This window comes from Phodopus roborovskii, unplaced genomic scaffold, assembly GCF_943737965.1.
Source record: "Phodopus roborovskii unplaced genomic scaffold, PHOROB, whole genome shotgun sequence".
In the NCBI taxonomy this organism is placed as follows: domain Eukaryota; kingdom Metazoa; phylum Chordata; class Mammalia; order Rodentia; family Cricetidae; genus Phodopus; species Phodopus roborovskii.
In genome coordinates this window covers 3103932-3118734 of record NW_026126515.1, presented here as the reverse complement: position 1 = coordinate 3118734, position 14803 = coordinate 3103932, and the positions used below count along the sequence as shown (strand labels likewise).

The 14803-nt window shown below is 40.0% G+C and overlaps 1 non-coding gene and 1 pseudogene across 1 annotated transcript; both read right to left on the bottom strand.

Moving 5' to 3' along the window:
* Positions 1–14803, bottom strand: part of LOC127230868 (disintegrin and metalloproteinase domain-containing protein 29-like) — a 34351-nt pseudogene that overhangs the window by 9517 nt on the left and 10031 nt on the right.
* On the bottom strand, positions 2974–3080 carry LOC127231010 (U6 spliceosomal RNA). Its single transcript, XR_007835250.1, has one exon. It is a non-coding gene; the product is annotated as a U6 spliceosomal RNA (small nuclear RNA).

The following is a 14803-nucleotide window of genomic DNA, read 5'->3' as shown; positions in this document are numbered from 1 at the left end:
CCTGTGATCTGAGGGTAATTAGCTGTAACTAAAGAAAATGAATATGCCTTAATTTAACCATAGCCTTGTCTATAATATCACATCATAGACCATTTGCTGTAAAAAAAATTATGTTCAGTACAAATACACTGACGCAATAATTAGATTAAAATGAAGGGTTCTTTTAACACTTACACAGTGGCTTGATGAAATGGGGCCCTATGAACCCCCAGTGAAAGTACTTAAAATTGTCTTATATAAATTCAAATGGGACCTTTAGGGATGAAAACCCATTATACAAAACCTAATCGATAAAGGTGATTATCACCACTGCCTCTCCATTTGACAGCCCATTTTGACTACTATTGTTTCTGAGAAAAATAAACATTGTGTCACCATAGATTAGTACAATCCCCACTCTATATCCATCCATTGATATTCCTGTGCTAAATGCTATTTAAAGTATTGATTCTAAGCTAAGCCTCATGATGCAAACCTGTAATCTTGGCTAATGTGGAGGCTTGGGAGAATCACACAGAATCACAAGTTTGAAGCCAGGTTGGGAAACTTAGTGACACCCTGTCTCAAAATAAATTAAAAAAAAAACAGAGGTAGTTTGATGGCAGAGCACTTGCTAGGTGTGTGCAAGGCATATGTTAAATCCTCAATACTGGGGCAGAGAAAAATTCTGTCAATCAACTTGTCCACAGTTTTTCCTTACAGATTTGGCTAAAATATTCTGTTAAAAACCTATCTCAGCAGCTTCTGCATTACATCTGTCTCTGAAGAGGCATGGTAACTACCTGTCAGTACCCCAAAAAGTAAGATAACAGTCTTTTTAATGTGATGAAGGCTTTGACAACCTTTTCCTATGCTTCCTGGAGTCTCTTGACCACTCATGACAGTCACTAACAGCCCCCAGGACTACAGGGCAAGAAAAGTTGTGCACTTAGCCTCTTGCTCTTCACCATCAAAACAACAGATAGTGAGTAGGCCACTTCCTGGTCTTCACAGAAAGAGGATATGCCAAAATCTCTGAGCTAGTGAACCTCTATACCTGGATGCCCATTGTGCTTGGTTCATGGAAATTGCATTGAGTCACTCTCAAATCTCACTGCTTCTGGAAGCACTGCCTCAAATGGTACCAACTCAACCTGTGATCTCACCACTGGAGATGAGTTTGCCTCCTGTGCTGGAAGCAACCCCACCACACATGTCTCTGTATGCCCCTATCCAGTGATGTCCAGAGCTCTTCCAGCTACTACAGTATCAGGAGATAGGACTTAGCCAAACAAGGTGGCGTCTCTTGAAAAGTGCTATGGTGCAGTGCAGATTACCTTCTTGTGGGCCCTTGACTATTTGAAAAGCACTTTGGGAGTCACTGGGTGTACACAAATGGACATTCATGACTATAGGACACTCCGGCTAACTAAACCAAGCAAAGGAGCTTAATGAACTATTGTTAATTTTAATCATTTAGCCAGAATGTCTCTGATAAAGGTCAAAGACAAAAAATAACACATGTGCCTTATTTTAGGCAACCACCTTAGCACTATAAGCCTTGATCATCAATGGCCTCCTTTTCATATTATTATAAATGTCTAAGCCAATCCTTGAAACACTGGGATGTTCCTGCTTCAGGGATACCCAAGATAGAAGTAAAACTCAGGTATGTCTCTACATATATGCTAAGGCATAAATGCATGGTCTTACTAGGATGTGCCTTATTGCATTCAGATATCACTGGTAATAATCAGACACACATTTTACTTCTTAAAATACACAATGTTAGGCTCTCAGAAAAAGACATTTAATGAAAAATTCATTTCAAAAGGCCCAAGACATTTGGTTTAATTAAAAGACATAAATCTCTCCTCAAGTAACTTCTCTACAATTTCCAACAAATAAACCCCTAAATAAGTTTCTATTTTGTCTCATATCTTATATTTAAGCCTTTTGAAGCTTATATCCATAGGGATGGAGGCTAACTTTCGGGTGCGTGCTCTCTGGGACTCAGTGTGCAAGGATTGTCCCATGGCTCAGAAGTGTTCATCAGAAAGTAAGACTTATTTCAAGCAGCTTCCACCAGAGGAGGAAGTCCATGCCCAGGCCCTGTCAGACAGTTCTAAAGGGTGTTCTAACTGCTGATTTGGTTATTTGTCCCATATGCTCCACAGAGAGGGTAAGTAAGGCCTCTCCTACGAAGTCTAAGTCTGTCCCATCATCTAGCTGAGGCAGCACCAAGCCTCTCCACCCCCACACCCCTGGTTTGGCTGGGCAAGGAATCTCTTCATATAGAATGGGCTCCACTAAGTCAGTTTGTGCATTAGTGTTGGGTCTTGGAGCCACTGCCAGTAATCTCATACATTGTCCCAGTCACAGCATTGTCACCTATATTAAGGGAGTCAAGTTCAGTCTTATGCAGGTTCCCCATTTGTCAGACCTCAGTCAGTGATCTCTCACTAGCTCAGGTCAGCTGATTCTCTGGGTTTCCCCATCATGTTATTGACTCCTGTGCTCATATTATCACTTATCCCTCACTTCAACTGTACTCCAGGAGCTTGGCCCATTGGTTAGTTGTGGATTTCTGCATCTGCTTCTGTTTCTGGAAGAGGGTTCAAGCTTCTCTGGGGTTATGGATTGTAGGCTGAATATCTTTTGCTTTATGTCTGGTATCCACTTATGAGAGAGAACATACTATATTTGCCTTTCTGGTTTTGGGTTACCTCACTTAGGATTTTTTTTTTCTAGTTCTGTTCATTTGCCTGTGAATTTTAGGATGCCATTGTTTTTTAGTGCTGAGTAATACTGTATTGTATAAATGTACCACATTTTTTTCAACCATTATTCAGTTGAGGGGCATCTAGACAGTTCCCAAGATCTGGCTATTACAAATAATGCTGCTATGAACATAGTTGAACAAATGTTCTTGTGGTGTGAGTGTGCCTCCTTTGGGTATATGATTAACAGTGGTATTGCAGGGTCTTGAGGTAGGAAAATATGGAATGCTTCATGAATTTGCTTGTCATCCTTGCACAGGACCCATGCTAATCTTCTCTGTATCATTCCAATTTTAGTATATGTGCTGTTGAAGCGAGCACTTTCTCACACTCTTTATTAGATGCTTTGACTCCTGTAGTTTTTAGACTTCTCCCTCAGCCCCAGTGGGCACTTATTTCTTGCTTGGGTCTGTGAGCAATAGTTGGCTTCTATTACTACCAACATTCTCCTTTCATACCTGACTGGATACTCAAAGTCTAATTCTCCTGTATCCTGGACTCTTCTAGAAAATGATTATCTCTGCACTTGTCCATTTTTAGAGAGAGACAATAAGATTCATAAAAAATCGCATTTCTATTAAAACCAGAAATTCAAAAATACATCCATTTTCTATTATTCAACATTGCTATATAAGTTTTAGTCAATACAATAAAAAGAGACAACCATTATAAATATGTGTAAACAGCAAATTGAAAGTTTTTAGTTTAAAGAGTTAATTTCCTAGACAATTGAGGAATTTGGGTATAGACCTGAGTTTCCTCATCCACAGAACTGGCCTTATGACATCAACTACATGGAACTGTCATGAGACTTAAATGTGTGGACAACTTTTATACCACTATTAGTTGTCCATCAACATCAAAGTTTATTGTTGAAGGAATCATAAGACGTGACTGGATATAGAATAAAATATGTAAATTCAGTTTTAGTTAAGAGATACTTAAATGTCAGGAGGAATAAATTTTATTTTTAATAAAGATCAGAATTGAAAAATAACATACTCTCACAAGAAAGGAAAAAGACGAAGGCAGGGATGGTGGTACATGCCTCTAATGCTAGCATTCATCAAGCTGAGACTGAGGATCAACATGAGTTCAAGATCTACCTGGTTTATATAATGAGTGCCAAGTCAGACAAGGCTACATAGCAAGATCCCTTCTTCACTGACTCATTCCCTGACAGAGAAAGGTAAAGGTCTAAGGACAAAAACTCTAAGGTCTTTTGGGAAGATAAGAGAAACTGATATTTGCTAACTGGTGGGTAAGGAGGAAGAGATCTCTAAATAGAGAGACAAATTTCCAAGGTATAATGTTACAATATCATTAAAATGTCATTCTTTCCAAAGTTTATTTATTTAAATAAAATTGCAACCAGAATCCTGCTTAGATTTTTTGTTGTTGTTGTTATGATTTGCAGTTCTCTGATGTTGAGCACTTTTTTTCTTTTTTCTTTTATTTTTATATAACCAAGTCCATTTAAATGAAAACAAACATTTATAGACAATATTTGGGAATTTGGGCATTGTTCTTTCCAAACTACTTCCTGCTGATAAGGGGTGCTGTCATGGGGGATTTGAAGAAGATTCAGAAATCCTGGCTGTAGTCTGTCAGGCTGCTTTGTCCAGCTGTTTTGAATGTAGGATCACCTGGTACTCTGTTTCAGGTGGTCTGGCTTGATCAAACCACATTAGTCTGGAAGGAATCCACATCTTTTCATTTTCTGAGGAAACAAAAATAGAAATCCTTTTCCCCAGTAACTTGTCCTTGAACTTAAATTTTGGAGTCAAAACACTTTTTTAATTAATTATTTTACATGTCCATCCCAGTTCCCTCTCCCTCCCTCCCTCCCTTTTTGCCTCCCTCCCTCCTTCCCTCCCTTTTACCCTCTCTGCCCTCCTACATGTACCCTAACCACTCTCCCCTCCCATTCCCCCACCCTAATTCCATGTGTAGGGGAATGTCATCCAGTTGGGGTCATGTAGATCTGACAGGTCATGTGAAGTAGAAACTAGGGCTTCTCTCCTGTCTCTAGATTAAGGCAGTTATCCCTCCATGGGGGATGTGTTAGCAAGGTCCTTCTGTGCACCAGGAATACATCCTGGCTCCACTGTCTGAGGTCCCTTAGATTGCTCAGTCCTTCTGGCTGAGACCCGTATTCAGGGGGGCCTGAGTCAGTCCCATACTGGCTTCCCAGCTATCATTCTGGGGCCGTTATCTCCTCCTTGTTCAGGTAAGCTGTCTCTATGTGTTTCTGCAGCCTGGTCTTTTCCTATCCATCTGCATCTGGTTTCTAATTTGACTCAGTGTTTGTGTATGGGTGTTTGCTCCTGTTTCCAACAGGTATTAGATGAGGGCTCCATGGAAAAGTTAGTTGTTGATCTCACTATCCGGGAAGGGCATTTATGGTACCCTTTCCACGGATGCTCAAGTTGTTAATTGGCAGCAGTCTTGTAGTTCTCTAGACCTTTCTTTGTGTTCAGTTTTATCTTCAAACCAATATTGGCTCCCTCTTTTATGTTCTCTCTCTCTCTCTCTCTCTCTCTCTCTCTCTCTCTCTCTCTCTCTCTCTCTCTCTCTCTCTCTACTGTTTTCTATTCCTAACCGGGCTCAATCTTCCTAGTCGCACATGTTTTCCTTTCCTACCCCTCGTTTTCTCCTACTTCTCTCTCCATTCGCTAACCCCCACACTTCCCCTGTGCTCTGGGGGACTTGTCCCTTCCTCCTTCTGTGAAGAACTTTATATGAATCTCTTAGAATACACTAAGTATCCTAGTTCCTCTGGTGGTGTGAATTATAGGCTGGTGATCTTTGCTCTAGGTCTAAAATCCATATATGAGCACATACCACATACCACATTCCTCTTTTTGTGACTGGGTTACCTCATTCAGGATGGTTTCTTCAAGAGCCATCCACTTCCTGCAAATTTCAAGATACCATTATTTTTTTCTGCAGAGTAGTATTCCATTGTGCAGATGTGCCACATCTTCATTATCCATTCTTCAATTGAGGGGCATCTACGTTGCTTCCAGGTTCTTGCTATTACAAATAATGGTGCTATGAACATAGTTGAACAGATGTCTTTGTTGCTCGGATGTGGATCATTTGGGTATATGCCTAAGAGGGGGATTGCTGGGTCCTGTGGTAAACTAATTCCCATTTTCCTGAGGAACTGCCATACTGATCTGCAAAATGGCTGTATAAGTTTGCAGTGGAGGAGTGTTCCCCTTTCTCCACATCCTCTCCAGCATGAGTCGTCATTGGTGTTTCTAATTTTAGTCATTCTGGCAGGAGTAAGATGGTATCTCAAAGTTGTTTTGATTTGCATTTCCCTGATAGCTAAGGATGTTGAGTACTTTCTTAAGTGTCTTTCAGCCTTTTTGATTTCCTCTATTGAGAATTCTTTCTTCAGTTCTGTACCACATTTTTAAATAGGGTTATTTGGTGGTGTGTTGACTAGTTTCTTGAGTTCTTTGTATATTTTGGAGATCAGCTCTTTGTCGGATGTAGGATTGGTAAAAGTCTGTAGGCTGCCGTTTGGTCTTTTCCACTTTGTCCTTTGCCTTACAGAAGCTTTTAAGTTTGAAGAGGTCCCATTTATTAATTATTGCTCTCAGTGTCTGTGCCCCTGGAGTTATGTTCAGGAAGTGGTCTCCTATACCAATTTGTTCAAGGGTACCTCCTACTTTCTCTTCTAAGAGGTTCAATGTGGCTAGATTGATGTTGAGGTCTTTGATCCATTTGAACTTGAGATTTGTGTATGGCGACAGACATGGGTCTATCTGCAGTCTTCTACACACCATCATCCAATTGTGCCAGCACCATTTGTTGAAGATGCTGTCCTTGCCCCATTGTATAATTTTAGCTGTTTTGTCGAAAATCAGGTGTTCATAGGTGCAAGGGTTAATATCAGGATTTTCAATTCGATTCCATTGGTCTACCTGTCTATTTTATGCCAATACCAGGCTGTTTTCAGAACTATAGCTCTGTAGTAGAGCTTAAAGTCAGGAATGGTGTTGCCTCCTGAAGTTCTTTTATTGTATAGGATTGTTTTGGCTATCCTGGGTCTTTTGTTTTTCCATATAAAGTTGATTATTATCCTTTCAAGGTCAGTGAAGAATTGTGGTGGGATTTTAATGGGGACTGCATTGAATCTGTAGATTGCTTTTGGCAAGATAGCCATTTTTACTATGTTTATCCTACCTATCCAAGAGCATGGGAGATCTTTCCATTTTTTGTTATCTTCTTTAATTTCTCTCTTTAGAGCCACAAAGTTCTTATTATATAGGTCTTTTACTTGTTTGGTAAGCGTTACACCAAGATACTTTATGTTGCTTGTGGCTTTTGTTAAGGGTGATGTTTCTCTGATTTCTTTCTCTGTCTCTTTTTCATCTGAAAAAAGTAGGGCTGTTGATTTTTTTTTTTTAATTTATCTGATATCCTGGTAGTTTGCTGAAGGTGTTTATCAGCTGTAGGAGTTCCCTGGTAGAGTTTATTGGGTCGCTTATGTAAACTATCATATCATCTGCAAATAGAGACAGTTTGACTTCTTCCTTTCCAATTTGGATCCCCTTGATCTTCTAGTGTTGTCTTATAGCTTTAGCTAGAACTTCTAGTACGATATTGAAGAGATATGGAGAGGACAGCCTTGTCTTGTTCCTGATTTTAGAGGAATTGGCTTAAGTTTCTCTCCATTCAGTTTGATGTTGGCAGTTGGTTTGCTGTATATTGCTCTTGTTATGTTTAGGTATGTTCCTGTTATCCCTGATCTCTCCAAGACCTTTATCATGAAAGGGTGTTGAATTTTGTCAAAGGCTTTTTCAGCATCTAGGGAGATAATCATATGGTTTTTCTTTTTCAGTTTGTTTATATGGTGGATCATGTTGATAGATTTTTGTATGTTAAACCATCCCTGCATTCCAGGGACGAAGCCTACTTGGTCATGGTGGATGATTTCTGTGATGTATTCTTGAATTCGGTTTCCCAGTATTTTATTGAGTATTTTTGCATCGATGTTCATCAGGGATATTGGTCTGTAGTTTTCATTCTTAGTTGTGTCTTTGTGAGGCTTGGGTACCAAGGTTATTGTGGCCTCATAAAAAGAGTTTGGCAATGAACCTTCTGTTTCTATCTTGTGGAACAGTTTGAGGAGTAGTGGTATTAGTTCTTCCTTGAATGTCTGGTAGAATTCTGCATTGAATCCATCTGGCCCTGGACTTTTTTTGGTTGGAAGGCTTTCGATGACTGCTTCTATTTCATTGCGGGTTATAGGTCTATTTAAGTTGTTTGTCTGTTCTTGATTTAATTTTGGTAAGTGATAGTTATCCAGAAATGTGTCCATTTCCTTTGAGTTTTCAATTTTTGTGGAATACAGATTTTCAAAGTATGACCTGAAAATTGTCTGGATTTCCTCTGTGTCTGTTGTTATGTTCCCCTTTTCATTTCTGATTTTGTTAATTTGCATGTTCTCTCTCTGCTTGTTCGTTAATTTGGATAAAGATTTGTCTATCTTGTTGATTTTCTGAAAAACCCAACTCTTCGTTGCACTGATTTTTTGTATTGTTTTCCTGGTTTCTATTTTGTTGATTTCAGCCCTCAAGTTGATTATTTCCTGGCATCTACTCCTACGGGGTGAATTAGCTTCTCTCTGTTCTAAGGTTTTCAGTTGGGCTGTTAATTCTCTTATGTGACTATCCTCTGTTTTCTTCATATGGGCACTTAGTGCAATGAACTTCCCTCGTAGCACTGCTTTCAAGGTGTCCCATAAGTTCGGGTATGTTGTGTCCTCATTCTCGTTGAATATTAGAAAGTCCTTAATTTCTTTTTTTATTTCTTCTTTGACCCAGGAGTGGTGCAATTGCACATTGTTCAGTTTTCATGAGTTTGCAGCTTTTCTGCTATTTGTGTTGTTGAATTCCAATTTTAAAGCATGGTGGTCTGATAAGATACAGGGGACTATTCCTATTCTCTTGTATCTGTTGAGGTTTGTTATGCCACCTAGTATGTGGTCGATTTTAGAGAAGGTTCCATGTGGAGCAGAGAAGAAGGTATATTCTTTTGTCTTTGGATGGAATGTTCTATAGATGTCTGTTAACCCCAGTTGAGACATAACTTCTGTTAATTCTTTTGTTTCTTTGTTGAGTTTCTGATTTGTGGTCCTGTCTAGTGTTGAGAGCAGTGTATTGAAGTATCCCACTATAAGTGTGTGAGGTTTTATATGAGCTTTGAGTGTTAGTATCATTTCTTTTACGAATGTGGGTGCCTTTGTATTAGGGGCATAGACGTTCAGAACTGAGACTTTGTGTTGATGGATTTCTCCTGCGATGAATACGAAATGACCATCTTCATCTCTTTTGATTTATTTTGGTTTGAAGTCTAACTTATTAGATATTAGGATAGCCACGCCTGCTTGCTTCTTGGTTCCATTTGATTGGAAAATGTTTTCCTAAACCTTTACCCTGAGGTAATGTCTATCTTTGAAGCTTAGATGTGTTTCTTGTATGCAGAAGAAGGATGGATTCTGTCTTTGTATCCATTCTGTTAGCCTGTGTCTTTTTATAGGTGAGTTAAGACCATTAGTGTTCAGGGTGAGTAAGGACCATTGATTGTTGATGCTAGTTTGTTTTAGGTTTGTTGTTGGCCATGGTATTGTGAATATATTTGTTCTGCTTTACCCTTGGTTTCTGGTGTAGTTAGATTATTTGTTGCCTACATTTTTGTAGTTACCTTCCTTGGGTGGGAGTTTTCCTTCCAATACTTTCTGTAGGGCTGGATTTTTATATACATATTGGGAAAATCTGGTTTTGTCATTAAATATCTTGTTTTCTCCATCTATAGTGATTGAGAGTTTTGCTGGATATATTAGCCTAGGCTGGCATCCGTGTTCTCTTAATACTTGTTGAACATCTATCCAGGACCTTCTGGCCTTGAGGGTTTCTACGGAGAAGTCAGGTGTAATTTTGATAGGTCTGCCTTTATATGTTACCTGTCCTTTTTCCTTCACTGCTCTTAATATTCTTTCTTCATTCTGTATTTGGTGTTTTGATTATTATATGTCAAGGGGTCTTTTTTCTTTGGTCCAGCCTATTTGGGGTTCAGTATACTTCTTGTACTTTCATGGGCATGCCCTTCTTCAGATTGGGAAAGTTTTCTTCAATGATTTTGTTGAATATATTTTCGGCACCTTTGAACTGGGCTTCCTCACCTTCCTCTATGCCTATTATTCTTAGGTTTGGCTTTTTCATGGTGTCCCACATTTCCTGGATGTTTTGTGGTAAGGATTTGTTGGATTTATGATTTTCTTTTGTCGATGAATCTATTTCTTCTATTTTATCTTCTGCGCCTGAGATTCTCTCTTCCATCTCTTGAATTCTGTTGGTTAGGCTTGCATCGTAGTTCCCAATTTTTTGCCCAGTTTTTCTATTTCTAGCATTCCTTTGGTTTGTGTTGCCTTTATTTTCTCTTTTTCAATTTTCAAGTCTTGAACTGTTTCCTTCACCTGGTTAATTGTTTTTTTCTTGGCTTTCTGTACTTCCTTTACTTTCCTTAAGGAATTCGTTCATTTCTTCCACTTTTTTGTTTGTTTTTTCCTCCATTTCTTTAAGGGACTTTCTCACATCTTCTTTGAGGGCTTCTATCATTTTTATGACAGTAATTTTTAAGTCATCCCCTTCTGCTTACTCTGCTTTGTTGTTGTGTTCCGTTGTAGTTGGTGCAGATTCCTAGATTCTGGTGGTGTCATGCTTGTCTTTCTGTTGTTAGGTGTTTTCTTGTATTGCCTTCTTCCCATAGCTTCTACCAGTAGGTGTTGGTGGGGTCTCCCCCTCTCTCTGTGGTGCTTATGTGGGCTTATGTGGGTCAGAGGTTCAATATCTGTAGCTCTGGGTGCTCCAAGCTCTATAGGAGGTCTCTCTGAGGACAGGGACCCAGGGATGGGATCAGGAATGAGGATCCAGTAGAAGATGCCTCTAGCCAATGGCTGGTGGAGGAGGACAAAGGCTGAGCTGATACTTGGGAAGTTTCTGCAAGATAGTAGGATCTCACTGGAAACTGGCACTCTCCTGGCACTCTCCAGCTGAGGCCCTGCTTTGGGGGTTAAGGATCTTGCTGGCTGGAACTCAGAGTGGACCTGCAGAGATAGGAGGATCTCTGGGAGGGGCCCGGGACTCCAGGTGTGGTCAGAGACCAAGCAGGTGGTCCCGTGTGGATAGGCAGGTCTCCTTTGTTCCGAGTTGCTCCAAGAAGTCTCCGAAGTAGGGTGGACTGTTGGCTCCACCCTCTGTCCCAGTGCTCAACCAGAGCATTGGGACAGTGGGCAGGGTAGGGCACAGGGTGGGGGGGCAGGCTCGCCGTGGGGATGGGTGGGGGTGTATCAGAGCTCCAAGGGTGCTCTCGATGGGGACAGGACACAGGAGCAGTGGGATCAGGGGCCAACCCAGGGAGTTCAGTTGGGGGAGGTTGTACGAGCCAGGCTGCCCCAATTGGGCCCAGACTTACCTGTAGCCAATGGCTGGCAGAAGAGGACAAAGGCTGAGCTGGTACTTGGGAAGTTTCTGCAGGATAGTCGGATCTCACTGGAAACTGGCACTCTCCAGCTGAGGCCTCTTTCTTTAGCAGAGGCCCTGCTTTGGGGGTTAAGGATCTTGCTGGTTGGAGCTCAGAGTGCCCTGGTTAGATATTTTTTATATTGGCTATGACCATTTCACATTATTACACAAAATCAATAGAGCTTAAATTTATTTAAAGTATTTTTAATGACAAAAACATAACAATGTGGTTTTAATAATCTATATTAAATTCTAAATAAATGGTAGGGATATACCTCAATTGGTAAATAGAATACTTGTCTATCATGCATTAATTTTTTCGTTCAATCTCCAGCCTCTCTTTCTCTCTCTCTCTCTCTCTCTCTCTCTCTCTCTCTCTCTCATACACACACTCTCTTTCTCTCTCTCACACACACACATACATACACTCTCTCTCTCTCTCTCTCTCTCACACACACACACACACACACACACCACAGAGAAAGAGTAAGAATGTGAGCAGTGAGATCAAGATAGTGAGGGGCTGAGAGAGAAAGAGACAGACAGAGACTGGAAGATATATTCAAAGCAAGAGATGAATGAATCACAGAATTGCAAGAAGCATGAAAAAGCAAGGTCACATGATTACGCCAAAAGATTGTAACTCTTCAACATTGAATTTAGAGATATCAAAACAAATAAAATGCCAGGTGAATTTTCTAGTAAAAATGATCAGTCATATGAAAAATGGTATAATAAAGAAGATAAATGTTATTGGCATAAAGGAAAAACTCAGCAAAGTTGAAGAGAAAAATCACCAATATGGATAAAATAGCAATGGGAGAGAAAAATTCAGCAAGGAAATTGAGATTTTGAGAAAAAAATAATAGAAATGTGGAAATGAAAGACACAACAGATCAAATATGAAACACAGGGGAAGGAGCATCAAACATAGATAACAAAAATGACAAAATACTTCATTCACATATAAATTAGGAAACAAATACAGTTGACTATAACAACAAAAGCCAAGATCCTGGTATATGATCAAGAGAAAAAACTGTAGCATGGGCTAAGAGAAGAAGCTAGGCTTAAAACTAACAGCACAATGAATTCATTCTATGAACTTACAGCTCTCCCCAAATCTAGAGAAAGAATTAGACATTCAGGCATAATAACCAAATAATGAAATTAGAGGTATGTAAAAAGGGAGGTTAGTATAGCTTCCAATGTAATATTGAGAAGTATTACAATATACTTTGAAATCTTATATTTAAAAAACCTGGAAAGTATCAAAGAAATGGATGAATTCCTAGGCAAATATGAACTACCAACCCACAAAACAAAAGGATTTACACAGATATATAACAGTAAATAAGACTGAAGCAGTAACAAAATGTCTCTCAACAAAGAAAAAGAAAAGCCAAGAACGCAATGAGCTCACTGTCAAATTCTTCCCAACTTGAAAAGAAAAGCCAGCACCAATGCTCTTTAAACTACTAATGTAATAGAAAGGAACGAAATGTAACCAAATTCATACCACACAGTCAACGTTGTCTCAATGCCAAGACAGGCTAAAGACATACTGAGAAAGGGAACTATAAAATATTTTCCAAATTGCCACTCAATTCTTGAAAATAAAATTCAATAATATATTAACTGGGCAGCGCGTATAGTTCATTTGATGGAATTTGTGGCTAGCTAGCACTTATGAAGCCCTAGATCCAATCCTAGCATCATAAACTGGGTGTGGTAACACATAAATCTCAGCAAAGGCAGAAGAATCATGAATACAAGACCATCTTTGGCTATGCAGTGAGTTCTAGGCCAGCCTGAGATATATAAGATCATGTCTTTTTTAAAATCTTATTTTATATAGTGATCCCAATTCCCTCTCCCTCCCTCCCTCTCTCCCTCCCATGTCCCCTGATTCCCCTCCCATCCCATCCACACCCACTCCACAGGGAGGGTGATGCCTCCCAGGAGGGATCATCAAAATCTGTCAAGTCATTTGGAGTAGGGTCTAGGCCCTCCCCACTGCCTCTAGGCTGAGTATCCCTCCATGGGGAATGTGCTCCCAAAGTCCTTTTGTGCACCAGGGATACATCCTGGTTTCATTGTCAGAGGTCCCTTAGACTGCCCAGGCCTTCTAACTGAGACACACTTTCAGGTATAATGCTGGTTTCCCAGCAATTAGTCTGGGGATCAGACTAATTAACTCCCCCTTGTTCAGGTCAGCTGTCTCTGTGTGTTTCTGTAGCCTGACCTTGACCCCATTTTCTTATCACTCCTCCCTCTATGCATCTGGATTCCAGGAGTTTGGCTCAGATTTAGCTGTGGGTGTCAGTTTCTGTTTCCTTCCACTACTAGATGAGGGTTCTATGATGGTATATAGGTTAGTTATCAATCTCATTATCAGAGAAGTGCATTTAAGGTAGCCTTTCCACTGTTGCTCAGATTGTTAGTTGGAGTCAGTCTTATAAGTCTCTGGACATTTCTCTAGAGTCAATTTTCTCTTCAAACCTATAATGGCTCCCTCTACTATGGTATCTTTTTTTTTTTTTTCCGCTCTCGTCTATTTGCCCCTCGACTCATTCTTCCTAGTCCCACATGTTCTCCTCCCCCCTTTCTCCTAACTTGCTCTCGACTCACTGCCCACCCCCATCCACTCCCAATTAGCTCAGGATAACTTGTTCCTTTCCCCTTCTGTGAGAGACCTTGTATGAATCTCTTAGGTTCCTCCATGTATCCTAGTTTCTATGGCGGTATGAATTATAGATTGATGATCCTTTGCTCTATGTCTAAAATCCATATATGAGTGAGTACATACCATGTTCCTCTTTTTTGTGACTGGGTTACCTCATTCAGGATGGTTTCTTCAAGTTCCACCTACTTGCCTGCGAATTTCAAGATTCCATTTTTTTTCTTGCTGAGTAGTATTCCATTGTGTAAATGTGCCACATCATCTTTATCCATTCTTCAGCTGAGTGGAATCTAGGTTGCTTCCAGTTTCTTGCTATTACAAATAATGCTGCTATGAACATAATTGAACAGATGTCCTTGTTGCATGGGTGTGGATCATTTGGGTATATGCCCAAGAGTAGGATTGTCTGGTCCTGTGGTAGACTGATTCCCATTTGTCTGAAGAACCGCCATACTGATCTCCAAAATGGCTATATAAGTTTGCACTCCCACCAGCAGTGGAGGAGTGTTCCCCTTTCTCCACATCCTCTCCAGCATAAACTGTCATTGGTGTTTCTAATTTTAGCCATTCTGACAGGAGTAAGATGGTATCTCAGAATTGTTTTGATTTGCAATTCACTAATAGCTAAGGATGTTGAGCACTTTCTTAAGTGCCTTTCAGCCATTTTGGATTCCTTTATTGAGACTTATCTATTCAGTTCTGTACCCTACTTTTTAATAGGGTTATTTGGTGATTTGGTGACTATTTTCTTGATATCTTTGTATATTATGGAGATTAGCCCTCTGTCAGATGTGGGGTTGGTGAAGATATTTTCTAGT